General features: G+C 33.5%; 1 long non-coding RNA gene across 1 annotated transcript; it reads left to right on the forward strand.

Moving 5' to 3' along the window:
• The first annotated feature begins 15529 nt into the window (after positions 1 to 15529).
• Positions 15530 to 16030, forward strand: LOC112940481 (uncharacterized). The gene is made up of 2 exons (XR_003244719.2): positions 15530 to 15641; positions 15741 to 16030. It is a non-coding gene; the product is annotated as an uncharacterized lncRNA (long non-coding RNA).
• The last annotated feature ends 10885 nt before the right edge of the window (positions 16031 to 26915 follow it).

A 26915-nucleotide genomic window follows, 5' to 3' on the forward strand; every position in this document is an offset into this window, starting at 1 on the left:
TTATATACTCGAATGGTAGCAATTGTTGTAAGCGAACTCAATGAGAGATAAGTGATCATACTAATTACCTTTGAAGTCAATCACACAAGATATCAACATGTCTTACAAAGTATGGATAGTACACTCTGCTTGTCCATCTGTCTGAGGATGAAAAATAGTGCTTAAGTTCACCTTTAAACCCAAACCTCTCTAGAAAGATTTCCAGAACTGTGCAGTAAATTGTGCACCTCTATCTAAAATAATGGAAAGCGGAACTCCATGAAGTCTTACCACTTCCTGAAGGTACAACTTAGCATAATCCTCGTCCGAATAGGTAGTCTTTACTGATAAGAAATGGGCTGGCTTTGTCATTCGATTGACAATCACCCAAATAGAATCATGCTGCCTACGAGATCTTAGAAAGACTGTGATAAAGTCGATATTAATCATATCCCACTTTGATTTCAAAAGTTCCATATTCTGAGCCAAACATCCTGGCCTTTGGTGTTCTACTTTCACTTGTTGGCAATTCGGGCACTTGCAACAAACTTTGCAATGCCCTTGTTCATGCTTTCCCACCAATATACCCATCTCAAATCATGGTACATCTTTGTGGAACCCGGATGAATGGAATATCTGGAGTTATAAGATTCCTCCATGATCCTTTCTTGGAGTCCATCCACACTAGGTACATACAACGTACCTTAATACTTTAGCACACCATCTCTCCCTTGTTCAAAAGCTAATACTCTTCAGTGATGAACATTTGCCTTTAAGTCAAGAAAAATAGGATCTTGGTCTTGATTCTCTTTCACTCTAACACTAATGATGACTCATCCCCATTGTTCACCACTATTCCTCCTTATGTGGAATCCATAAGTCTGATTCCTAGGCGGGCAAGTCTATGCACATCTTTAACTAACACCGTCTTTTCTTCTTCAACAAGGGTGGTACTCTTCATGGATTATCTTCTTAGAGTTTCAACAACCACATTAAACTTACCAGAGTGGTAAAGAATACTCATATCATAATCCTTGAATAATACTAACCACCTCCTTTTTCTGAGAGCTCCTTCCGAGTGAACACATATTGCAGGCTCTTGTGATCAGTGAATATGTCAACATGAAAACCATACAAGTAGTGACACCATATCTTCAAAGAAAAAACTACTGCAGTAAATTCTAAGTCATGAGTTAGATAATTCTTCTCAAGAACCTTCAATTGTCTGGAGGAATAAGTTAAAATCTTGCAATTCTGCATCAACACCCAACCCAAACCAAGTCTCGATACATCACAATACACCACAAAACCTTGAGTACCCTCTGGTAAGGTCAAAACCAAGTGGTAGTAAATCTTTTTTTCAATTCCTGAAAGCTTTTCTCACAAGCTTCAGACATTGAAACACGATTATATTTTGAGTTAGCTTCGTCAAAGGAGACGATATAGATGAAGACCCTTCAACAAATCTCCTATAATAGCCAACCAAACCCAAGAAAATCATTATATCTGCTGGAGATGTGGGTCTAGGACAACACTGAACTGCTTTTATCTTTTAGATATCAACTCTAATCCCATCACCAGAAATCATGTGGCCCAAGAACACCACAAACTTAAGTCAAAACTCAAACTTGGAGAACTTGGCGTATAACTCTTTATCTTTCAAAATCTACAAAACTATCCTTTTTTTTACTAGCATGATCTTCATCATTCCTTGAATAAATCATTATGTGATCAATGAGATGATGACAAACATATCTAAATAAGGTTTGAAGACCTTGTTCTTAAGATCCATGAATGTTGCAGGTGCATTTGTTAAACAAAAGGACATAACCAAAAACTCATAATGCTCATACCTTGTTCCAAAAGTTGTCTTTGGAATGTCACATATCCTAACTTTCAACTGATGGTAGACTAATCTGAGATCAATTTTCGAGAAGCAAGAAGCACCATGAAGCTGGTAAAAAAGATCATCTATCCTTGTAAGAGAATACATATTCTTGATGGTTACCTTATTCAATTGGCGATACTCTATACACATCCTAAGGGAACCATCTTTCTTTCTCACAAATAAGACCGACGATCCCCAAGATGAGGCACTTGGTTAAATAAACTCTTTGTCTAACAAATCTTTCAATTGTTCTTCTTACTCTACTGGTGCCATTTTGTATGGAGGAATAAAGATAGGACGAGTATCTGGAATGGTGTCTATGCCAAAGTTTATTTCTCTCTAAGGAGTGACTCTGAGTAGATCATCAGGATAAAGTTAGTGGAATTCTTTTATCATAGGATATGACTGAAGGGAAGGTACCTCAGCACTTGAGTCATTAACTCGGAGTAAGCAATAGATACACCCCTTTGAAACTAAATTTCTCGCCTTAAGGTATGAAATGAAATGACCCTTAGGAACTTGTGAACTACTACTCCACTCTATGACTGACTCATTAGGAATCTAGAACTTGACAATTCAAAATCTACAATATAGTAATCCATAACAGGCATGAAGTCAATACATACCTATAATGACATCAAAATCTACCATGTCTAATTCTATTAGATCATCGATGGTGTTTTTGTGATTGATGGAAATCAGAGAATCATGAAAGATTCATTCCGCTAGAATAGACTCCCCAACACGTGTAGAAACACAGAACGGCTCACAAAGTTTTTCAAAAAGAATCACAAACTAATTTGCAACATAAGGAGTTACAAAAGATAAACTTACTCTTGGTATAACAAAGTATACACATCAAAAGTAAAGACTTTAATCATATCCATGATAACATCTGGAGAGTTCTTTTGCTCTTGGTGGCTAGTGATTGCATACAGGCAGTTTTCCCCTCTGCCAGTACCAAAAATGATTCATCTAGGTGTAGCCCTATCTTGTAGAGTAACTGATGAAGATTGGGCTCTATAGCCCAGATTTCCACCTCACTGCTTATTCTTAGGACACTCTTTCATGTAGTATTACTCTTGACTGCACTTGAAGCAACTCGACTGGCCATCACGACACTCATTGGCGTGGTTTCTACCACACCTACCATATGCAGGATCCCAAATACCTCCTTGTACCACACTACCGTGGGATTGGGGGCTGGTCTGTCCTTGACGTTCTGCAAATTGGCAATTATACTCATCTCTATTTCTGGGCGTAGGTGCACTAGAAAATTATGGTGCATGCCCCTTTGGTTTTTGAAATTGTGGTCTACTTGAACCACCCTTATGTTGATCAAATTCATTCTTAGTCTTATATTTCATGTTCCTGTACTCCTTTCCGTCGCTCAACTTCTCCTCCTCAACTTGTTGCACATAGACCATCAACCCCGGATATGTCCATTTTACCCATCAACATAGCAACCTACCTTCTTTGCTTGAAGTACGACCCAAGCCAACAGCAAACAAGCTCATTCTGCTCCTCATATCTTTAACCATCTGCTGAGCATAACGAGACAGTTGGGTGAACTTCAACCCATACTCATGAACACTCAAGGAGTCTTATTTCATAGTAAGGAACTCTCGTACTATTGCTTCCTTCAGTTTTCAGGGAAAGAAACGCCCCAAGAAGGTTTTTTCAAAGCAAGCCCAACTTGGATGTGGTGGATCCTCATCTCTGTTCTCCTTCCATTGATCGAACCAAGTCCTAGCTACATTCTTCAACTGATATGTGGCTAGTCAACTCTTTCTGACTCTACCACATGCATCACATAAAAGACCTTCTTCAATTATTCCACAAAGTTTGTAGGATCCTCAATAGTGCTCGAACTGGTGAAGTTGGGAGGATTCATTCTTAGAAAATCACGAATCCTCGAGGTGTAAGCCTCTTCTTGTTGATCTCCTTTCTGTTGTCGGACTTGGTTGGGCACCACTTGGCTTAATTCCAGATAGCCTCACGAAATTCAGCACTAGTGACCTTTCCTTAACGTTGCACATTCGGTGAATTAGGTACCTCTGGCTCTTTGACGTTACTTCTGGATAGATGACCTCGTGCTGCTCTTTGTGGAGGCATGATGATTTGAAACACGTGTAAGCACGAATTAGAGGGAAAACTTATAGAGATAAACTATAACGCACGAAAAATGAATATGAAAGAGGTGAGGGATTCCAACATGTTGTATCCTCCTAATCATAGATGTGGCACACTTTACACCGATGACTAAGACTCTACAAACACGGATTCATAGACTCCCTAGAAGTCTTGAACTCTGTTCTTCTTATACCAAATTTTTCACACCCCGAGCCTATGCCTTGGACGTGACCAACATCCAATGACCGTTTCAGGACTTAAGCGAACCCTTGACCTGACTTACTTAACTCAGCGGAAAATTTAACTTAACTCAATTATGAAATAAGACCATTCTTAATAGATATACTTAAAACATAATAGTTTAGCCAAATGACACTTAAATTCTCATAGAAAAACATCTACAATTCAAGGAAGAGACTAAAACTGACTACTGACTGTCTATCTGTCTATGAAACCTCTACAATAACTAGGATGAATGTTGAGACAACCCCCTCAACATTTGATAAAGGAAAATACTGAAAGCAATAAAGGATCCTCCGGATGAAATGAGGCTCACCACTGACTATGGATGCTTAAATTGGATCAACGAGGTGCTGGATGTTGATCCTAGTTACCTGCGCCTGCATCATAAGACGATGTAGGACAACTGGCATCCGTACATTTAATGTAAGAATATACGTGTTGAAATGCTAAACAACAACTTAAAGCTTATAAGGATTAAGAAAAACTTACCTTGGCTCTGCTCAACTCATGAAATACTAACTAATAAAAAGCATTATATATATATATATATGTATGTATGTATGTATGTATGTATATATATATATATATATCTGTATATGTATGTATATATATATATATGTATGTATATGTATATATATATATATATGTATGTATATGTATATATATATATATATATATGTATGTATGTATGTATATATATATATATGTATATATGTATGTATATATGTATATATATATATATACATATACATACATATATATATATATACATATACATACATATATATATATGTATATATACATACATACATACATATATATATATATGTATATGTATATATATATATATATATGCATATATATATATATATACATACCTACATATATATATATATATATATACATATACATATACATATATATATATATATACCTCTCTACCTAGAAAAACTCCTCTCAAATTTTGGTCCTAAATGAGCATGAAGTGAATGGTTTTAAGCTCGACCATTATGAGGATCAGGAAAAGAGTGGAGGTCGAAAGAATAGGCCACAAAAATAGCATAAAGGAGGAGATCCGAAAAGCAATGAATGAACTTTCGTGCTTTGCTAACATCGGTAGTTTGAACTAGAAGGACTTATGCATTCATTAGAATCTGGACCTCCTACAAGGGTTCAAAATGCCAAAGTTTGAAAATTTTGGAGGAACAAGGAATCCCTTAGTGCACCTGAGGGATGACTATGACCATTTTGTAGGAGTTGGGAGGGATGAAGCTGTGCTAATGCAGCTTTTTAGCCGAAGTTTGAGCGGGGAAGCTTTTGAATGGTTTACGTCTCACTAGACCAGATAGTGGCCCAGCTGGAATGCTTTGGCTAAGGACTCATCGAACGGTTCGCCTACAATGTAGAGATCGTCCCTGATCGTTATTCCTTAGGAAAGATGAAACAAAAATCTAACGAAAGCTTTAGAGATTTTTCGTACAGGTGGCGCAAGGAGATAGCTAGAGTATGACCTTCTATGTCTGGAAAAGAGATAGTTGAAGTGTTTGTGCGGGTGTAAGAGCCCGAATACTATGACAGAATTATGTTGCTCGTTAGAGTAAAATTTGCTGAGATAGTCAAGGTTGGTGAGACTATCGAGGATGGGTTGAAAATCGAGAAGATTGCTCGTGTTGCTGCGTCGTCTGGATCATAGAGTTTGTTGATGAATAAAAGAGAAGATGCTTGTCCTGTCTCTTACGAGGGAAGGAAGACCCCCAAAAGATATCATCCTACCCAGGTCGTCCTCGACCTTCCTAGAATTCTTACCAGGCTTGCTATACGCAAGCTGGTTATGAAAATACTCCTCCTCCAATCCACCAAAATGCTACCTTCACATACCAAAATGCCCCACCCTTAATTACCAAAATCCATCTCCTGTTTACCGAAATTCTCCTCCACTTTACCAAATTCCATCTCCCATTTAGCAAAATGATGCTCCTAACTGTGTCAATGTTCACTCAAGCTACAAAGCACCCCGCAGTATGTCAATTTCAATCACCTCTCTACCAAAATACCTCTACGAATTACCAAGCTCCATTGTCAAATTATCAAACAAATCATTATCAAAGAAACCAACCTCCCTGTCCAAATACCCAAAATTATCAACAGATGCCTCCTTCCCAACAAGGAAACTATGTTCCCTCTCGACTCTGATTCGATAAGAACCCACCCCCCTCCTAGAAACTTTACCGTGCTCACTGAAAGCCGAACAAAGTTTTACGAGCAACTAGCTGCAGCTGGATATATTCACCCGGTGAGGCCCAAGCTGGTGGATACTAGTTCCAAATTCTACAAACCCGATCAAAGGTGTGCGCATCACTCCAACAGTCTTGGACATGATACTGAGGATTATATTAACCTCACGCACAAGATTTAAGATCTGATCGACCAAGAAGTGGTTTCTCTTTAAATAGTCGCTCGTAATGTCAACACTAATCCTTTGCCGAATCATGGAGGCTTCAATATCAACAAGATAGAGACGGATGATGACTGGTGCATGACAAAAGCGATAGTTTTGATTGTCTATGATGAGCTGGAAAGAGTAGTGGCTTAGCTGAGTAACAAGGATAAAAAGAGTTCGTAATTCGGACACCTGCAAAAGTTGTTGCCTTGGTAGCAATTGAAACGACCGCTAGGCAGACGTTTGTGATCAAAACTTCTTCAGCTCAGGGTATGATGAGGTCTGTCAGGTGTTATAATCCAGAAGAATTGGCTCATCGAGGGCAAAAGTAGGACCTAGGAAAGAGGACAATAAGCGAAGGAGGTCGAAGAATTCTGGAGAAAGATGTAGTTGAAGGACTACTTGATTTTCAAGCATTTGGAGAAAACCCCGGCTCAGAGTTCTGTGTGGGCCTTGTTGATGAGTTCGCAGTTACATAGGAAAGCCTTGATTAAGGCTTTGGATGATATATATGTGTTCATGGGCACAACAGCAATAATGTAGCAACCATGATCAACCGGCTCATCCGAGGACATCAGATCAGCTGCTGTGATGAAGAGTTGCCCTTCGAAAGGAGGATGCACAACAAAGCCTTGAAGGTCACGATCAAATTTCAAGAAAGGATTATAAACCGTGTCTTGGTATATGATTGGTATGGTCTCAATATTTGTCGGATGTCGACTCTGAAGTAGTTAAAGTTTGATTTGGGGAAGCTAGAACAAATTCAAGTCAACGTGAGAGCTTTTGATGGGGTGCAGAGAGACACATTGTTATCGGTAAACCTGGTCATTCAGATGGGTCCTGTAGAGTTCAACGCCAAGTTTCAGGTCCTGGATATGGACACTAGCTACAATATTCTTCTGGGAAGGCAATTCATCCACATGGTTGGGGCTATTCCTTCTACTCTTCACAAAATGATGAAGCTTATTTGGAAGGACCAAGAACTGGTTTTTCACGTGAAAGGAGTCACTCAGGCAGGCGATCACCAATTATTGATACACCGATTTCTACACAGTGGAGCTGGTAAAAGCCACCGGCAAGGATTTGGCCCCATAATCTCCTATGCCTTCTGTGTACAAGATGATTGCCACTGTGATGCTGCAGAATGGGTTCGAGCTAGGTTTTGGATTAGGAAGGAATTCCCAAGGAATTATTGAACCTATTCAAGTTCCTGTCAAAGGAGTGAGATATGGTTTAGGGTACGTCCCCACAAATGATGAGATGAAAATGAAGAAGAACAGTTATCAAGCATTGGCTTAGACAATCCCTCATATGTACCAATAATTTCCAGTCCGAGAGTATGTCGATCGTGATGCTTTGACAATGTGGACTGAATAATGTCAGATACCTTTCGATGCTATCAAGAATTACTTGTCCAATCCACTAGTGTTGGTTCCTCCACGAGAAGTTGTCCATTGTTGCTATATTTGTTTGTTTTAGATAACACATTTGGATGCGTACTCAGTCAACATGACGCGACAGTGAAAAAGGAACGAGCTATTTATTACATAAGCAAGAAGTTCACTCCATACGAGTCTCGGTATACTCTTTTGGAGAGAACGTGTTGTGCCTTGACTTGGATTGCTAAGAAGTTGAGACATTTTTTGTCTTCTTATGCCACATAACTCATTTCAGTGATGGACCCATTGAAGTACATTTTCCATAAAGTGATGTCGACTGGAAAGTTTGCTAAATGGCAAATGCTTTTGAGTGAATTTGATATTGTCTTTGTAACCTAGAAGGTGATAAAAGCACAGGCCTTGGCTGACCATCTTGCAGAAAATCCTGTTGATGAAGAGTATGAACCGCTTAAGACTTATTTTCCCAACGAAGAGATATAGTTTGTGGGTGAAGATATTTCTGAAACATATCCTGGTTGGAGGGTATTTTTCGATGGAGAGGCGAATCACCAAGAAAAAGGTATTGGGGCGGTCTTAGTTCAGAATTCGGTCAACACTATCCTATGGCGGCCAAACTCCCATTTAACTGCACGAACAACATGGAAGAATATGAAGCATGCATTCTTTGGTTGAAGATGGCCATCGATAAGAATGTCCACGAGTTTCTGGTTATTGTAGATTCAGATTCGTTGATTGATCAAGTTCAAGGAGAATGGGTCGTGAAGAACCCAAAAATCACGCGGTATGTGCAATATATACAGAATTTGTGCAGATGATTTCGTAAGATTGAGTTCAAACATACTCCCAAAACATAGATGAGTTGGCTGATCCTCTTGCCACCATTGCCACAGTGATCAGACATCCAAATACTGATTATATTGATCCTTTAGATATAGAGATAAAGGAGCAGCCAGTTCATTGTTCCCATGTACAAGCGGAACCACACGGTTTGCCATGGTATTTTGATATCAAGAAATTTTTAGAGTTTGGAACTTTTCCTGATAATTCGACATTTAACTAGAAGAAGTCGATACACCGTTTGGACCTCAACTTCTTTCTAAGTGGGGAAGTAATTTATAGGAGGACTCCAGATTTTGGTCTTCTCAAATGTATCGATGCTGCTGAAGTTGTGAAGCTTATTGAACAAATACACGCCGAAGTCTGTGACACACATATGAATGGACTCACTTTGGCGAGGAATATCCTTCGAGCAGGTTATTTTTGGATGACTATGGAGCATGAATGTTGCAAGTTTGTGCAGAAATGTCATAAATGTCAAGTGCATGGTGATTTAATCTGAGTGCCGCCTCACGAACTCAATACTATGAGTTCATCTTGGTCGTTTGTACCTTGGGGCATGGATGTCCTCGATCTGATAGATCCAGCACCTTCTAATGAACATAGATTGATTTTGGATGCTATTGACTACTTCACCAAGTGAGTGAAAGTAGCTTCGTACAAGTTGGTGACTAAGAAAGTTATGGCTGATTTTGTTTGCAACAATCTGATATGCTGGTTTGGAGTACCGGAATCCATCATTACTGATAATGGTGTGAATCTCAACAGTCATTTGATGAGAGATATATGTGAGCAGTTTAAGATTACTCATCAAAACTCAACCGCTTATCGACCTCAAATGAATGGAGCTGTAGAGGCCGCCAATAAGAACATCAAGAAGATTATGAGGAAAATGATTGACAATCACCGAAATTGGCATGAGATATTTCCATATGCTTTGTTGGGATACCGAACGACTGTCAGAATGCCGATTGGAGCTACTCCATATTTGTTGGTTAATGGGAAAAAAGCAGCCATACACGCTGAAGTCGAGATACCATCCTTGAGAATCATCCAAGAAGATGAATAGAGTAATATCGAGTGATTCAGCAAGCAGATTGACCCATTAACCTTGATGGACGAGAAGAGAATGGTTGTTGTTTGTCATCGTTAGCTAAATCGACAAAGAATGATTCGTGTTTTTCACAAGAGAGTAAGAGCCATAAATTTTGAAATGGGTCAATTGGTCATTAAACACATTTTCTTCACCAGGATGAGTATAAAGGAAAATTGGTACCGAATTAGCAAGGACCTTACATGGTTCGCAAGGTATTATCTAGAGGCACCTTGATCCTGTCTGAGATGGATGACACTGCATGGCCGAGAACAATCAATTGAGATGCTATCAAGAGATATTACATGTGAAGTTTCATTTTGTATTTCTCTCATTTCCCTGTAATAGTTCAATATGCTTGTATTTGCTTTGTTTAAAATGTTATCCCTTTTGTAATGAACTACGTCTGACCTGAATTTTAAAAATGAGATACGTAGGTGTCTATGTTGGCCTCGATCACCCCATTATCACTTTTTAATATTTCTTATCGGCGTCAGTTGGTTTTCCTTTGTAAAATTTCTTATTGATGTTAACCTTTAAGGGGAACTACGCTTGACCTGATTCCTGCCTCAATGGGATACATAGGCGCCACAAGGGTTCGGTCATATTCCCGTAAGATTTCTATTCCTCTTTATAATAGAAACTGGGACTGAATTTTTGAGAGGGACTAAAAAATTCTCGAGAAGAAGATTTTTCCTCAACAAGTCGAGACTGAAGTCACTTTAAAGCTTTCAATTGGGACAGAATTTTTTAGAGGATCTCAAGAATACGGTGATCATCTCACTGACTGTTGAAGATAAGTCGAGGCATGTAACTTGGACAGAAATTTTGAGGATGGCCTCATAATTTTGACATAGTTTTGTCGGCAGTCTAGAGTGACTTGGAATACTCTCCAGTGAATAATTAGATAGATCTCCAAGCATCAGACTCAAAGAAGTTCATTAAGCCTGACGTGACTTGATACTTGACAGTGACCTTTTTCAAAATACTACTTTTCGAAAATTTATTCTTTGTTAAGATTTTCCCTTTATGTTTCATTTGTTTTGGCATAAAATATTTTTTCTTATCTATCAAGAGTCGGGAGATCATAAAATCAACCGTCTATAGCAGTACAAGGAGCATAAAACTGAAGTAATCAACACAGATCAGTTTGTTTTAAAATTAACAATTTTTCTGTGAATGTAGGTTTATGGGTTTGCTATGAAATCAGCAAATTCCTCCGATCGATGAATATGGAGAAATCAAGGGGGAAAGATCTCTCCCAAAATTTTCAATTTTTCTATGAATACAGGAATTATTTATATTGCTTGTATCGAAAACATGGGAATGCGAACAACATTGTTTCATCCAATTCCCAATAGTATGAAGTCTATAGTAAAGATACAACTATGTTCAGGAATAAATCAAATGAAACCCCAGTAAAAACATTTTGCGGTTTTCATAGAGGACGTCATTTGCATCATATAATTAGGCATGACAGTATTACTACCCATAGGGTCATTTTATTTGTATTGTCAATTGAGATGATATGCTACATGGAGAGTCATTTTATTTATATTATCGACTTAAATGATGCATTACCTTGAGGTTCAGTTTACTGTATTTTCAATTGAGACGATATCACTATCCAGGGGGCACCAAGAAGATCAATGTGTTGCTTGATTGAAGCACAATCTTCATTTGGTACCAAAGATAATTCATGCATTGCAGGAAGATATTCATGCCTCGCGGAAAATCATGCATCACAGGAAGATAATCATGCCTCATGGAAAATCATGCATCGGGAGAAGCTATTCATGCCTCAAAGAAATTCGTACATCACGAGAAGATATTCATGTCTCGCAATAAGATATTAATGCATTGCGGAAGATCATACATCACGAAGAAGAAGTCATGCATCGAAAGAAGATATTAATGCATTGTGAGAAAATGTCATGCATCCCGAGAAAATATTCATGCATCGCGAAAAGTCATGCATCGCGAAAACATATACATGCATCGCAGAAAAGTCAAGCATTGCAGAGAAGAAGTCATGCATTGGAAGAGAAATTCATGCATTGCGAGAAAATATTCATATGCCATCGCGGAAAATCAAGCATCAAGAGAAGATATCATGTATCGCGGAAAATCATGAATCGCTAGAAGATATCTTGCATTGTGGGAAAATGTCATGCATATGCATTGTGTAAAGTCATGCATCGCGAATAGATATTCATGCGTTGGGGAAAGAAGTCATACATTGCAAGAGAAGAAATTCATGCATCGTTGAAAATATCATGCATCGCGAAAGGAAATCATGCATTGCAAGAGAAGAAATTCATGCATCGCGGAAAAGATATCGTGCATTGCAAGAGAAGGAGATCGTGCATCCCAAGAGAAGGAGATATTTACCAATCATAAGAAATCAAGTCAATTGCATCCCTTTATTTGTTAAGAGTAAACACCAAGAGAATTATTGAAGACGACATAGAGAGAACTCTTGACACACTGAACAAGTTTTTATTTAATTTGACATCAAATGAAGAAGTGCATTGAAGATTATATTACAGCTATAAGATTTAAGCTTTATTTCCTTTACGTTAAATCCAAGAGAGTTGACGTCAAATGTTGAAGGCGAGTAATTAAATGTGAACATGGTAAAAGACACTATCTCCTATTTGAATTGCATTTTATACTAATGAGTTTTATCTCTCTTTGTCGAGAGCATCCGAAAGGATGAATTCTCCAAAAACCACAAGTGTGGACAACATCAAAAAGGATGCAGCACAGAGTAGAACTTTTTCTTAGCAGTGAACAGGGAAATAGTTTGAAGAGGCGTGTCAAACTCTTAGGACGCGAGAAGAGGAGCAATTTCCACTACAATCAAATCACACTTCTATCAGAAGGCATGTGGGTTTTTATTTAGATTTCTCAGTTTCGGTCTCGCATCCAGAAATTTTAGTATCCGCCGGAAATATTTTGTAAAGTCATGCATCACGAAAAGATATGCATGCATCGGGGAAAGAAGTCATACATTGCAAGAGAAGAAATTCATGTATCGTTGAAAATATCATGCATCGCAAAAGGAAATCATGCATTTCAAGAGAAGAAATTGCATCGCGGAAAAGAAATCGTTTATTGCAAGAGAAGGAGATTGTGCATCTCAAGAGAGATATTTACCCATCATAAGAATCAAGTCAATTAAATATCTATTTTTGGCAAGAGTAAACACCAAGAGAATTATTGAACACAACATCGAGATAACTCTTAAAACACTGCATCAACTTTTATTTACTTTGACATCAAATGAAGAAGTGCATACAAGATGATATTACAGCTATAATACAAAAGATTTATTTGTTTTACGTCAAACCCAAGGGAGTTGACGTCAAATGTTGAAGGAGAGTAATTTAGTCTCAACATGGTAAAAGACATTATCTCCCATTTGAATTACATTTGGACTAATGAGTTTTTTCTCACTCTTTGTCGAGAGCACCCGAAAGGATGAATTCTCCAAAAACCACAAGTGTGGACAACATCAAAAAGGATGTTGCACAACGTGGAAATTTTTCTTAGCAGTGAACAGGGAAATAGTTTGAAGACGAGTGTCAAACTCTTATAACGCGAGTAGAGGAGCAACTTCCACTACAGTCAAACCACACCCCTATCAGAAGGCATGTGGGTTTTTCTTTAGATTTCTCGGTTCTGGTCTCGCATCCGGAAATTTTATTATCCGTCGGAAGAAAGTCTCCAATCTAATTGGCAATGGTCCAAGAGCTTCAGAAATTATGTCCGTGTAAGTTCTTGCCTATGGATGTGAAGAGCTCCACATTCTTGGCTAAGAGGTTACAAGCCTCCTTTTCATACTTAATTTAATTTGTCACTTGTACAGAACCAAATGTTATCTATCATAATAGATTTTCTTTTAAAGCGACCGAGTCGAACTACAAACAACATGATTCCTAAGATTTAAGGATATGTAGGCAGGTTCAACGTTGAAAACTCGGCTATATTCTAATGTTCGCTCTTGAATCGTATTCCCAAGCATCCTAGTCCTCTCATAATTCAGTACCCAAGTGACTTTCCAATTCTTTCAAAATCGCACGTTAAAGCAAGCGTATTGAACTACAAGTGGCCTTAATTCTGATATAACCTGAGATATGTAGGAGACCCATTTTCAGGGCTCGGCCATAATTCCTAAAGTCCGTATCAAATCCCTTTCCTAAAGACGAAGGCGTTGTCGGTCAAAATCGAACTTGTCAGATTCGTTTTCCTTGAATGTTTTGCATCAATTTGAGTAAAACGAGGGACTGTTGTTGACACCCAATTTGACCCTCTCCAACAAGCACTAATTCACCAGCTTCTTAAATTTCCAAACTGGTTGAAATAGTTGACTTTATAAGATTCAAAAAAAAATTCAAATCTTTTAAAGTAGCTTCAGTCGATTTTTGTAGTTTGAAGAGATATGTATTCTTCTATGTTTTATATAATTAGTTTATTTTATGAAATATTCGAAAATCGCGTCAAAAAGATTTTTAGTTTTATTCAGCGCTTTATATAATTTAGTTTTTGTAGCTTGTAGTTCGGATCCTCAACTTATAGTTAAACTTATTAGTTTATCTTGTTATAGTGTAAGTACTATATTTGTTTTATATAATTTTATATGTAATTAGTATATTTTATGATTATTCAAAAATCGTCTAAAGAGATTGTCTTTTGTTTAAATACTTTACTATTTAATTTAGTCATTTAATAGTTTACATCTTTGGATTAGTGATTTTACAATTAGGTCAATTTATTTATTTCGTTAAATTTAAGAAGCTCACTAAAGTAACTTACGTTAATTCATTTTAGTTTCCATTGTCTTTAAACCCACTCAAAGGGCCAGATATTGAGCCCTTTTATCTGTTGAATTTCAGCATTCCACGCCAAATCTCCCGGCCCAATTTCCCTTCACAATGAAGAAACCAGAAGTCCAACAGCAAAATTCTCATCTCCCAGCAGCCCACACCAAATATTCCTCAACTTACTTTTTCATTGAACCAACCTGCCCCATACCCACACGCTCTTCTTTTTCCCGTGACAAACCAGCAGCAACAACCCCATCCTTGCGCGTCGATCTTCAAACGCCATTTTGACAAGAATCGACGATCCAACGTCTCTTTCACCTTTTTCTGCCAGCCGCCGACAACTCTACTTGCAATATCAGAAGCAACACGCGAATCGTCCTATCCACCGTCAGATGTCTCCACGTGAAGCTGCAAGGACAGATGGAGCGATCCGAACTGTCCACGCTACCCTTGCAGTCCTGAAACGCCATTTTGACAAGAATAGACGCTCCAACGTCTCTTTCACCTTTTTCTGCCAGCTGCTAGCAACTCTCATTCTTGCAATATCAGAAGCAACACGTGAATCGTCCTATCCAGCGTCAGATGTCTCCACGTCAAGCTGCAAGGACAGATGGAACGATCCAAACTGTCCACGCTACACCTACAGTCCAAATTTAAGGGGATTTGGACAATTTCTCGTGCAAAGCCAGTTTTTTCCTCTCTTTGGAGAACAAAAATTTTGAATTGGAGGATGAATTAGGAATCCCGACTTTTCCCTTTTCCCTCCCAATTTGAAAAAACCTAATTCCTCCCTATAAAGGTACATAAAAAAATCTTCCCAAAGTCAAAAAATCATTCAAAAGTATACTTTAGGTATAATATTGTTTTTCTCTTTTCCGTTTGTTGTGGGTTGCAAAAGCTTGTCAAATTTTGCAAGATCATATTTCAGTGTGAAAGCATCCTCTCCAGCTCGTCCACTTTGAGTTTGCTGCTGCGAAAGAGGTAAATGATTCTCTTTTACATTTTAGCTCTTCTTTGTTCATTTTTTAATCATGAATGTTGTGAGTTTTTTTTTCGAGCGAAACAATGAGCTACTACTCTAAAGTCATTTATTAGTTTCGATAAAGCTTGAGTATCCATTTAGTTTTGCTTGAGTAGTCTACTGTTCTTTGGTTCAAACTCGAGTATTAATGGATATTTGGTTCTGTTTCTCCTCTATTGTTCATGTCTTGGACTAATGTTCTCTTTTCTTTGATTCGGAATGCTAGTGTTCTTTCGCCTGTTTCCATATAGTTAAGTTAGTTTTGAATGAGTCCTTTAAGTATTTTGGTTATCTTACACTCTGTTTGATGGTTGTTTTCTTTCTTATCGATACCTTCTTGGAGTTTCTTCTACTTGTTATTGTTGTTTTTGTTGATTATAGTTTTGTTTTAGGATGCATTTGAGGCTGAGTATTTTATCATATTTAAGAGGATTACATGTTGGATTTGAACTAATCACTCCCTCTAAACTCCTATATTTATAGTGTAATAAGCTAATATCCCGAAGCTCCTATATGTAGAGTTCTTCTTGTTTATTTGCATTGATTTCCTCATGTGTGCAATCCATTGATTTCTTCTTTTAAGTTCAATTGCTAGTGGTTTGGTTATGTGTTGTATGGTCTTCGTATTGGTTCACTAAAATGAAAGAATGAGTTTATGTCCTAGTTCATTCAATTAATGTAAAAAATGAAACTTTAGAACATGTGAAAGATGGAAGCATTTTGTATCTAATTAAATTGTCTAGAAAGATGGAACCATTTTTTTTATCTATCTAATTTATTTTCCTTCTCTGTTTTGTACTCGGCCAATATTGATTTTTATCTTGTGATAGGTTATAGTATTGATTAAAAGTTTTTTTTTTAGTTTACATCTCATATGACTTTTGATCTAAAGCTTGATACTTGGTTACTCACTGATTCTTTGTCTTATTTTCATTAAATATGAGTTCTTTCTTGAAGCATAAATGCCTAGTTCTTGCTTATCAAGTTAGAGTTAGAGGCTAAGTCCATGTTCATTTAACTTTTAACCAAGTGTTTTATGATTGTCTTTGTTATTATCTAAAGTTGTTTTCTTCCATGACTCACTTCCTTCACCTAGTCAAGAAGTCCAACTATGTATTCTCGAAAGTCATAAAAATGAAACAAAAAATGAAGAAATAACTAGTTTGAAGATTTGCATCCCTCCATTATTTACTGTGAAATTGTGGATGTCAATTTTTTCATCCGGATCCTGTTATAAGATTGTTTTTTATTTATAGTCGATTCCTAAAAAAATGTGTGAAACGTATTAAAAAGGAAGGGGATATTTGTCTGCTCCTTCCGCTCATGTCTGTTTTATTTGTTCACAAGCATGTTTGGCCAGCTTATGAGATTGTTTGGAAGCGTTCATCATCTATCTTCGTCCTTAGAGTAAAATTATAGCCTTAGTTCGGGTCATCTAAGCACCTTCTAATTGTTCAATTCTTTAGGGCCAAGTAATTAATTTTTCAGCATGTATTTGTTAGTTAAAATCGCACTGACTCTCCTATCTTTGTCTAAAATTGAAGATATTTTTCCTGGTTGTTAGTTTGCTTTCTATTTCAATGGCCAATATGGTGGTTTTACTTAACAACTCTTTTGCAAATCTTGTATTTATCCATGCATAACATTGTTTAATTTCGTCAAATAGAGTTGGTCAAACCAAAGCATGTGATTTTTTTATTTGGTAATTTTGCGGTATTTTCCTTTTAATATTTTGAGAATTTTGTTGGTTAATAATTGTGTATTCCCTGGAATATGTACATAAGTGTGTATGTGTGTGTGTGTGTCTCTCTCTCTCTCTCTATATATATATATATATTTATACACACAAATATGTGTGCTATTGTTTAATGTCGTAGTTTCTTTGTTAACTTTGTCATTGTTAATTTTGCTCCTTTGTTCTCTCCCTTTAAAGTCGCTTGTTTCTGTCTAATTTGGATTTCTTAAGTGGATTTGATCTTTGAATTCCGTCTTGTTCAGTTACATCTCATTTATTTTATTTCCTAGTATGCTAATTTCTCGTTATTGTTTGCATGTAAAATCCGTCCGAGTTCGCCAAGAACTCATTTTCATTCTTACGTTCTGAGTTGGCCACGGAGGTCCAAATTTCCTCCTCTCGAGTCAAACCTACAACCGATGAACAGGTCCCGAAATGAAGGAAACCTAAGTAGAAGAATTTGAAGAGATGGGGCCAAAAGAGCCCAAATTTATTTTTTATTTTTTTGTTATTTTTTGGTCTTAGCCCTTGTCATTTTGTATTATTAATAAGAGCAACTTACAAAAATAACTATATGTATAGCGAATGAATATCAATAACTATAAGTCTGTTAATAACAATATATTACTATAATTTATAGGGATAATGCCCAAGTACCCCCTCAACCTATGCCCGAAATCCCAGAGACACACTTATACTATACTAAGGTCCTATTACACCCCTGAACTTATTTTATTAATAATTTTTTACCCCTTTTCGTCCTACGTGGCACTATCTTGTGGGTCCAACGATGGTTGACTTTTTTTTCAAACTAGTGTCACGTAGGCAAAAAGGGGTAGAAAATTACTTCTAAAATAAGTTGAGGGGGGTAATAGGACCTTAGTATAGTATAAGTGTGTCTCTGGGATTTCGGGCATAGGTTGAGGGGGTACTTGGGTATTTTCCCTAATTTATATCACTTTTTAGCTGTATTTTTGTATAATTTTTTATTTTTTTTATTTATACATTCATACATCTCTAAGTACAAACAAACTAAAAAAGGAATTGACTCTAAATATAACTCACTATCCTTACATTACGTCCATGCAATAAACAACTTCTCATAATTAATTGTAACTAAATATGACTAATTTAAAGACATATCAGATCTTATTCATTATTAGTTTAACAAAAAATGTGACACATCATACTCTATTTTCTTGTAATCTCCATATTTATTATTTTGTCGTCGTAAAGGTATATATATCTTTTTTGTTAATTCAAGTTATTGTTGTAAGAAAATTGTTGAATTTGGAAATGAAGGTTAAGTATTTCGATTTTGAATAAATGAACTACATGTCAATGATACACTAGTTGGTAAACAAAAAATGAATACACCGATATAGAATACAATGAATACATTGTTGTTAAACCCAAAACTGAATATGTCGTAACACTATACTTGTATTCCCGAATCAACTTTTTATCTTTGATATATTACTTATATATATCTAGATATAGTTGTCTTTGTAAATCGACATATTCACTTGTGCTTAGATAATACTCTAAGTATATATGGATATGAAAATTGATATATTTCAACGCTGTTGTTAAGCAAAAATATGAATACATTATACAAACGAGCAAAAAAGATACAATTAAACTGTATAAGTATGGATACATTAGACAAACGAGCAAAAAAAAAATACAATTTGTGGGTATCAAACTATATAAGTACGAGATAAATATGTATTAAGAAGTACTTGATGGATAAAAAATCACAAAGATCGCTCCTACAGTGATGTTAAGTATCTTAAATTTGAATGAATTTGGGGTGGGGGGGAGACATAAAATATGTGATGTATGAATATTGGTAAAAAATTTTTGATGATGATAAACATGGAAAAGGATCAATAATATGTCTGCCATAATTATTTAGGCATTCAATTATAATTACTTTCATATTTAATATTTATTTATTATATTAAATATTAAAAAAAATTTGTATAGAATTAACTTTGCTATTTATAGTCTAATTATATCCATAGGACATGAAAAAAAATAAAACATAGCTATTTTATTATATGGATGTTTGCCATAATATGAAGTTTTTCTTATTAATTATTATCTTGTTAGTTTATGACAAGTACAATTCTTATTAATTATTATCTTGTTAGTTTATGACAAGTACAATCAAAATGGGCCTAAGGCCAAAACGAAATGGGTCTATATATCAGTCTAGGCGGACAGAAACAGATTTGGATCCAACGCTCTCCCCTCCCTCTCTCTCTCTCTCTCTCTCTCTCTCTCTCTCTGTCTGTCTGTACTTTATTATTTACTTGCTGATTGATACTTGTTACTAAAGGCGCTTCATTTAATTTTTAAAAAAATAACCAAATCGATTGTTTCTAAATAGACTTAAAAATTAAATTTTACAAGTCAAAGTCTCAATTAGATATTAAAATCAACACTTAACTTTTCAAACAACTCTAGATAATATTTTTTATCGCAAAATTAAGTTAAGTTTTAGCCAAATAAGTTAGTTGTTGGATAATCGCGAGTTAGCAAATATTTTAGGTGTCTTAACACCTTCCTCAAATATAAGTAGGAATCCCCGAATCCCCTTAAAAAAATTTCAACTGGCTTCCTGTTTTAATTAATTGAAAAACAATTTTCTTGATTTTTCTTAAAAATTAAGTGGCGACTCTCAAAAAGTCAAAAATTTATAAAAATATATTTTTTCGAAAACGTAAAACACTTGGTCTCTTATGGTGTCACTATTGGATGGTTTTAGGCCCTATCTTAAAGCTAGATGGATAATGAGGTACCCTCCTAATGATGGTTAGTGGAAGGTTAAAGATGATGAATCTTCAAAGGATAATTCAGGGCCTAGTATTGCAGTTTTTTGTATTAGAAATAATAATGGAGACCTAGTTAGTGCAAAAGATTCGAAGATACTTGATGTTTTTAATTTAGTGTTTGAGGCTGATAGGCTTTATAATATTGTTGGGAGAAGGGATATACCAACATTATTGTAGAAACTGACTCATTGACAATGGTATATGTGCTAAATGGTGTCTACCAGGTACCATGGAGAAATGTTATCACACTATGTATAACATTCTCTTTTCATAGCTTTCCAATAGTCGCATTCTCACGCGCTGTTGAAATATCATTATTTTGTAAAAGTATTATTTAATTAATAAATTATTATTCATAAATTTAAAGAGTGCTTTAAAATTTAAGGCTTAAGTCATCGACAATCTCTTAAAATTGTCCGCACAATTCACTTAGAAAGCTTAACTATCACTTGTACCTATTGGACACCTAAATCGTTTAAAACATCTGCCTAAATACAAAATGTTGATATGGCAAAAATGGTGCTTTCCACTTCCCTGGAGCGCATGAAAAAAAAAATCAAAACAGTATTATTTTGATTTTTCTTATCTTCATTTTTTCTTGATTAACACTTGACATTATAATTTACTTATAAAATTTTATTTTTTTTTCATTTACATTTTTAAAAAAAAGAAAAGCACATAATCATACTCTTCATAATTTAGTTTACAAAATTTTCTCCATTTTTGCTTCAACATTGTTTTTCTTTCTTTTTTTTAATAAAAAAATATAATTTCTTCCAAATCTAAAAATAAATGGAAATCAATTATGAAGAAATCATAAGATTCAGATTTGAAAGAAAGACTTTCTTTCGTATGATTTATTCGAATTTCATAAATATAATGAAACAAATATAAAGAAAGAAGAGACAAGATAAATGATTTTTGCGTATAAAAAAAGCTAGAAGATATTGGTTTATCCCAATTTTTGAACAAATATTTTTATTCAAATTCAAATATAAACTCATTAAATTTATCAAAAATAATATTCAAAAACTTGATCAAATTAATTTTTGAGATATCAATTTCTTTTGTCATCGATGTAGAAATGAATAACCACCGACAAAATTTTCTTTTTTTTTTCACTCTTAGTATGAAAATATATTTCTTAAAAAAAATTCAAGTTATTGGAAAAGAAATTGCATTTTGTGATTTAGAAAGAATGTGTTTTGGAAAGAAGATGAAGATGAAAGGGTGTTGGGTAGGGGTGGGGCTGGGTAGATAGGTTGAAATTTTCATTTTCATTTTTTTTTCTTTTTAAGAAAATAGATATAAATGTGTTTGAAATAATATTAAACAATTTTTTTTGAAAATAATTGGAGGTCAAGTGTCACTTTTTATTTATTAATTAGCCGTTTTGTCATGTCAGTGTATCTCAAACTCTTCATATTTTTTGCTGATTATCAAAAAATATCTAAAAGGAATGATTTTTGAATGGGTAAAAGTGTTCAATAAGTAGTAGGTATTAGTCTTAGTTGAGGTGTCTAAGTGAATTATACAAACAACTTTAACGAACCGTCAATGACTTAAGAAAAAATTCAATAAATGTTAATTTTGATTACATCAAAATCATTTTATCATATTTATTTAAAAAAATCTATTAAATACTTATAATAATATGGTTAAAGGCGAGGTATGTATGGAAAAAAATTCTTAAAACATAGTTTAATTTGACCTAATTATTTATTTCATGATTTTTTTTAATTTTAATTTTACTTTAAAATAAATATTGACAAATAAAATGTTATTAAACTAAAATTTATAAATCCTCACGTAAAAAAAAACTAAAATTAGACTAAATAGCTATCCATCACTATAATAATTATTATGGAAACATGAATGTTATAAAATACTAAAAATTATCGTTAATAGAAAAATTAAATAACCTAAGAAAAAAATATTTAAATTAAAATATGATTAAAAAAACTGTAAAGAAAAATAAAAAGTATGATCTATTCGATGTAATTAATATATTGATTTTTTTTATTTTATATTTTAAATAGTAAATATTCTTTTAAAAAAGTTAGTTACCTATATTTTATGAACTATTAGTGACATTCCATAACACAAAATTAAATGACAAAATTTAAATAAATTTTGAAGTTATGCCCACGAATGTAAAATAGTGATAATTGTAGAGAATGACAAACTAGTAAAGATAATTAAATGGAGTACCTTATCTTTCATTTATTCCCTTTAATAAAAAAACTATCGGTCAATTTGCTATATAGGGACCACAGAATTATATAAAATATCTGCCTAAAATTAAAACTGTCATTTTTCTTTTTCCTCTTCATATTCTACAATTTTTTCTCCTTTCCTTCAATTCCTCCTTAATATTATCAACAAATTCAATTTCAAATTTCAAACTTCTTTAGCACGTCCTACAGTTTTCAAAAGTATTTCAAAACTTTCAGATACCGCCAAATTCATCTAATTTTGTCAATTTTTGTTAATGTTTTTCAATTTTTTCAAACTACCTTTTTACTCCACTTCATAACCCATTCAGAATTTTGTGAATCAACATGGCTGTGTTGCTTTCTTTAATGTTATACTCAATTTTGAGTTTAATCACATTCCTATCAATCCTTAGTTGCATTGCAATGACATTATACAACTCATTATACGATGAACTTTCTTTAAAAATCAGCCCCTCAATTGTATAATCGACGTAACAATTGTCATTGTCCCATTTACCAGAATGCATAACCAAAATAGTCAATGAAGCCATTTTCAGAACATCCGTATAAAAAATTAAATTATATACATATATATTTGTAAGCTTAAGAATTTCCACAACAAACAAAACATATATTTATACAAATTCTAGAAACTTCAGTTTTTAACTTATACACATTTTCAAATTATATCAAAAATCTTTTTATACACAAAATTAAAGCTTTATACAATTATACAATTCACCAAAAACACTAAATATGTATACGTATATAACTGACAAATTTGTATAAACTTACAACAGTTCTATACAATTATAACAATTCACCAAAAAACAATAAATAGGTATATGTATATAACTAACAGATTCGAATAAATATACAACAGTTTCATAGACTTATAAAATTCACCAAAAAATACTAAATAGGTATATGTATATAATTCATACAAACATTCAACAGTTTCATATACTTGTACAATTCAACAAAAAAAATACTAAATGGGTATATGTATATAACTAACAGTTCGAATCAGCATACAACAGCCTCATACAATTATACAGTTCACCCAAAAACAACTAAATAGGTATATTTATATAATTCGTATAAACATTCATATGTTTCATATACTTATACATATTATGAATATCCACAAAAAAAAACAGGATGAAGATGTATGGTATAAAATGAAAACATAATAGTTTCATACATGAACTCAACGAATCAGATCACATATATAATTCCAAACACAAAGTACTGTGAAATTAGCGAATCTCATATCAGAAATTAAAAATAATCAATAAATTTATCACAATTTTTCGAAATTTCAAAATTAACTATTCAAATCTATTTTGGACAAAATATGCACATCTCAATATACATTCAACTGAATTGATGAAAGTTGAAAAGGAAATCTGATTTTGAACACCATTGTCGACAAAAACAAGAAACAAAATCAGAATATGTTTTCGTCATGAAATTGCCTCCTGTTTCTATCTCTGAAATCAAATTTATCTCGCTTGTTTGATACCTTCAATAGCTTGATCGATTTCGAACTGACTACAATGGAGCTATTTCCATTTAAGGAGACAAAGAAGGGATGAAACTGAAGCAAGTTAGCGTGAATTCTGGGATCTTTTTCCTTATTTATCGAACAGATTATATCGCATTTAAAAAAATTGAAATGTATAAATGACGTCTAAGATTATATAGAAAAAGAAATCTGTGGCAAACTCAAATTTTGCTACGGAACATAATTTTAAAATGTTTGTCATGGCCTAAAATTAAGAATTTTATATTTGCTATATATAAAATTTTCCCTTTAAAATATTTAACCATTATTTATATTTATTTTTATATTTTAAGTTTTAATTTTAAAAAGTATATACATTATTTTCCTTTTCTGACCTTATCTTTTTTCTAAAATAAAAATAAAAATTTATCCTTACCTTTTATATATATGTTATCATATATTCCACTAATCTCATTATATATATATATATATATATATATAAAGAAAATTATTTTAATTGATTGAGATTTTATAAGTAATTTTGTGAGTTGAAAATCCAAATAAGCCACAAAAGAATAAAAGTGATCAAAAATAAGTCATTATTTTAGGAAATAACTAAAACGGGCTTAGTGGAAGAAAAAAATCCACTTTATCCAATACTTTAAACGTTTTCTGTTAGTCTATAACGGGTATATTTTAATATACAACGGAACTATTTCTTACACTTTATAAAATATAAGTTTTTCTTACACTTAAATTGAAACTTTTTCTTTCACTTTATAAACTGAAAGAAAAATTTACATTTTTCAAAGAAGAATATTTTTCAAGTTTTGTTGTCCTTATGATGAGTTCGGAACCTAAATAAGCCATAAAAAAGTGACCAAAATAAGTAACTATTTTAGAAAGTAACTAAAATAGGCTTAGTGGAAGAAAAAATTTCACTTTATTCAATATTCCAAATGTTTTCCTTTAGTCCCATAACGTTTGTATTTTAATATAATAATGGACTATTTCTTACACTTTATAAAGTGAAAGTATTTCTTACACTTTGTAAAATGGAACTTTTACTTACACTTTATAAAGTGGAAAAAAAACTTACACTTTACAAAAAGGAATATTTTTCACGTTTTGCTCTCTTTATGAAGTTTTTGTCGTGTTTGTCATACAATTAAGATATTTTTCCTATATATGTAAAAGAATATAAATATTTATCACATGCAATTAACTTATTTAAATAAAAAATCAAGTGTTGGATATAATAATAATCATTTGCATAAAAAATAGGCAAGACATGAAAATTTGAGAATTTCCCAACATTTTTCGTCATTTCAAACTATGAGGACTGATCAAAATAACTATCTAGTATATAACTTAGAGCAATATTCTTATCTTGCTGAAGTAAACCCCTACAAAATATAATAATAATAATAATAATAATAATAATAATAATAATAATAATAATCATATAAATTAATTATTGACATAATGAACAAACAATAATCGAAATATAATTATTGAGCATTACCATTCACATTCATTGATAGTTTCATTCAAATCAAAATCATATCGATCGGTAAGAATATTTTGATAATGAATCATGATAGAAAAATCAGTAGATTGAGTTATCAGAAATCCACTCAATGATATTATGATTTTCTAACTGAGGATGAACATCGACCAATAAAGGAGAACATCATTGGCTAGTCTTAGGCTGCTTTCTAACATAGATTTCAAGTATTTTTAACTTGTTTGATCTATGTAATCATTCGAACCCTTAGAAAGTCGGTCAATGATTTTTCATTATAGATAATCCAATCTCCAATATTTACTTGTCCTTGTGATAAAAATGAAGTAGGTATTTTTCTACTATAATCATAATAAAACTATTTATACCCCATTCTTTTATAAATTGGTGAAAGAGATATATAATATCGGATATTCATTGAATATTTAACAGTGTTTGGGAGGACAATTGTAATAAACGATACTGCCATCATGTATAATTTTGTCATCCCAATAAATCGAACCTCTAACTTTTGATTAAGAAGACATTATTTTGTGATTGAAATGAAGAATAATAGAATACTAAAGATGTTGAATGTGCTATGTTTGAATGTTCTTAAATAGAGTTTGGATGAGCTTTCAAAATAAAAAAAAATAAAAATACATAGCATAATAATTTTTTTATTTGTATGTTATGTCAAATCAAGAGTTAATATCTTAAAAGGTCACTCACTGCTAAACATTTATCTAGCAAAGTCATTAAATTTTGTTTTGTATCAATAAAATCACTCAACTTAAACTTTTGTATCAAAAAAATCACTCAAATTAAACTTTTGTATCAATAAAATCATTTGACTAAATTTATCAATGTATTTTTTTGTATAAATTAAAGAAATATCATAGTGTAAGATCTAAATTACATTCTATCCCTAATAATTTAATATTACAAAAATCTCTTGAGAAGGAAAGCATCCGAATACATAGAAATCATCCAGATATATTATATTTGATACACGATAAACAAATTTTTATTGCGATAAAAAGAAAGAAATAATGTAGAATTAAATGTTGCGATATTAGTTTCCTTGATTAACGCATAACTGATCCTAATCAGTCCATATCCTAATAGGGAACAGATTCAATAATTTGAAATTTCAAAATTACATGATCTTCATCGAAGAAGATTTTTGAACATCCGTTAATATCCAATAATTGATAATTTCCTAAAAAAAACTAGATGCATGATGAATA

Source organism: Solanum lycopersicum, chromosome 12 (genome assembly GCF_036512215.1).
Source record: "Solanum lycopersicum chromosome 12, SLM_r2.1".
Classification (NCBI taxonomy): domain Eukaryota; kingdom Viridiplantae; phylum Streptophyta; class Magnoliopsida; order Solanales; family Solanaceae; genus Solanum; species Solanum lycopersicum.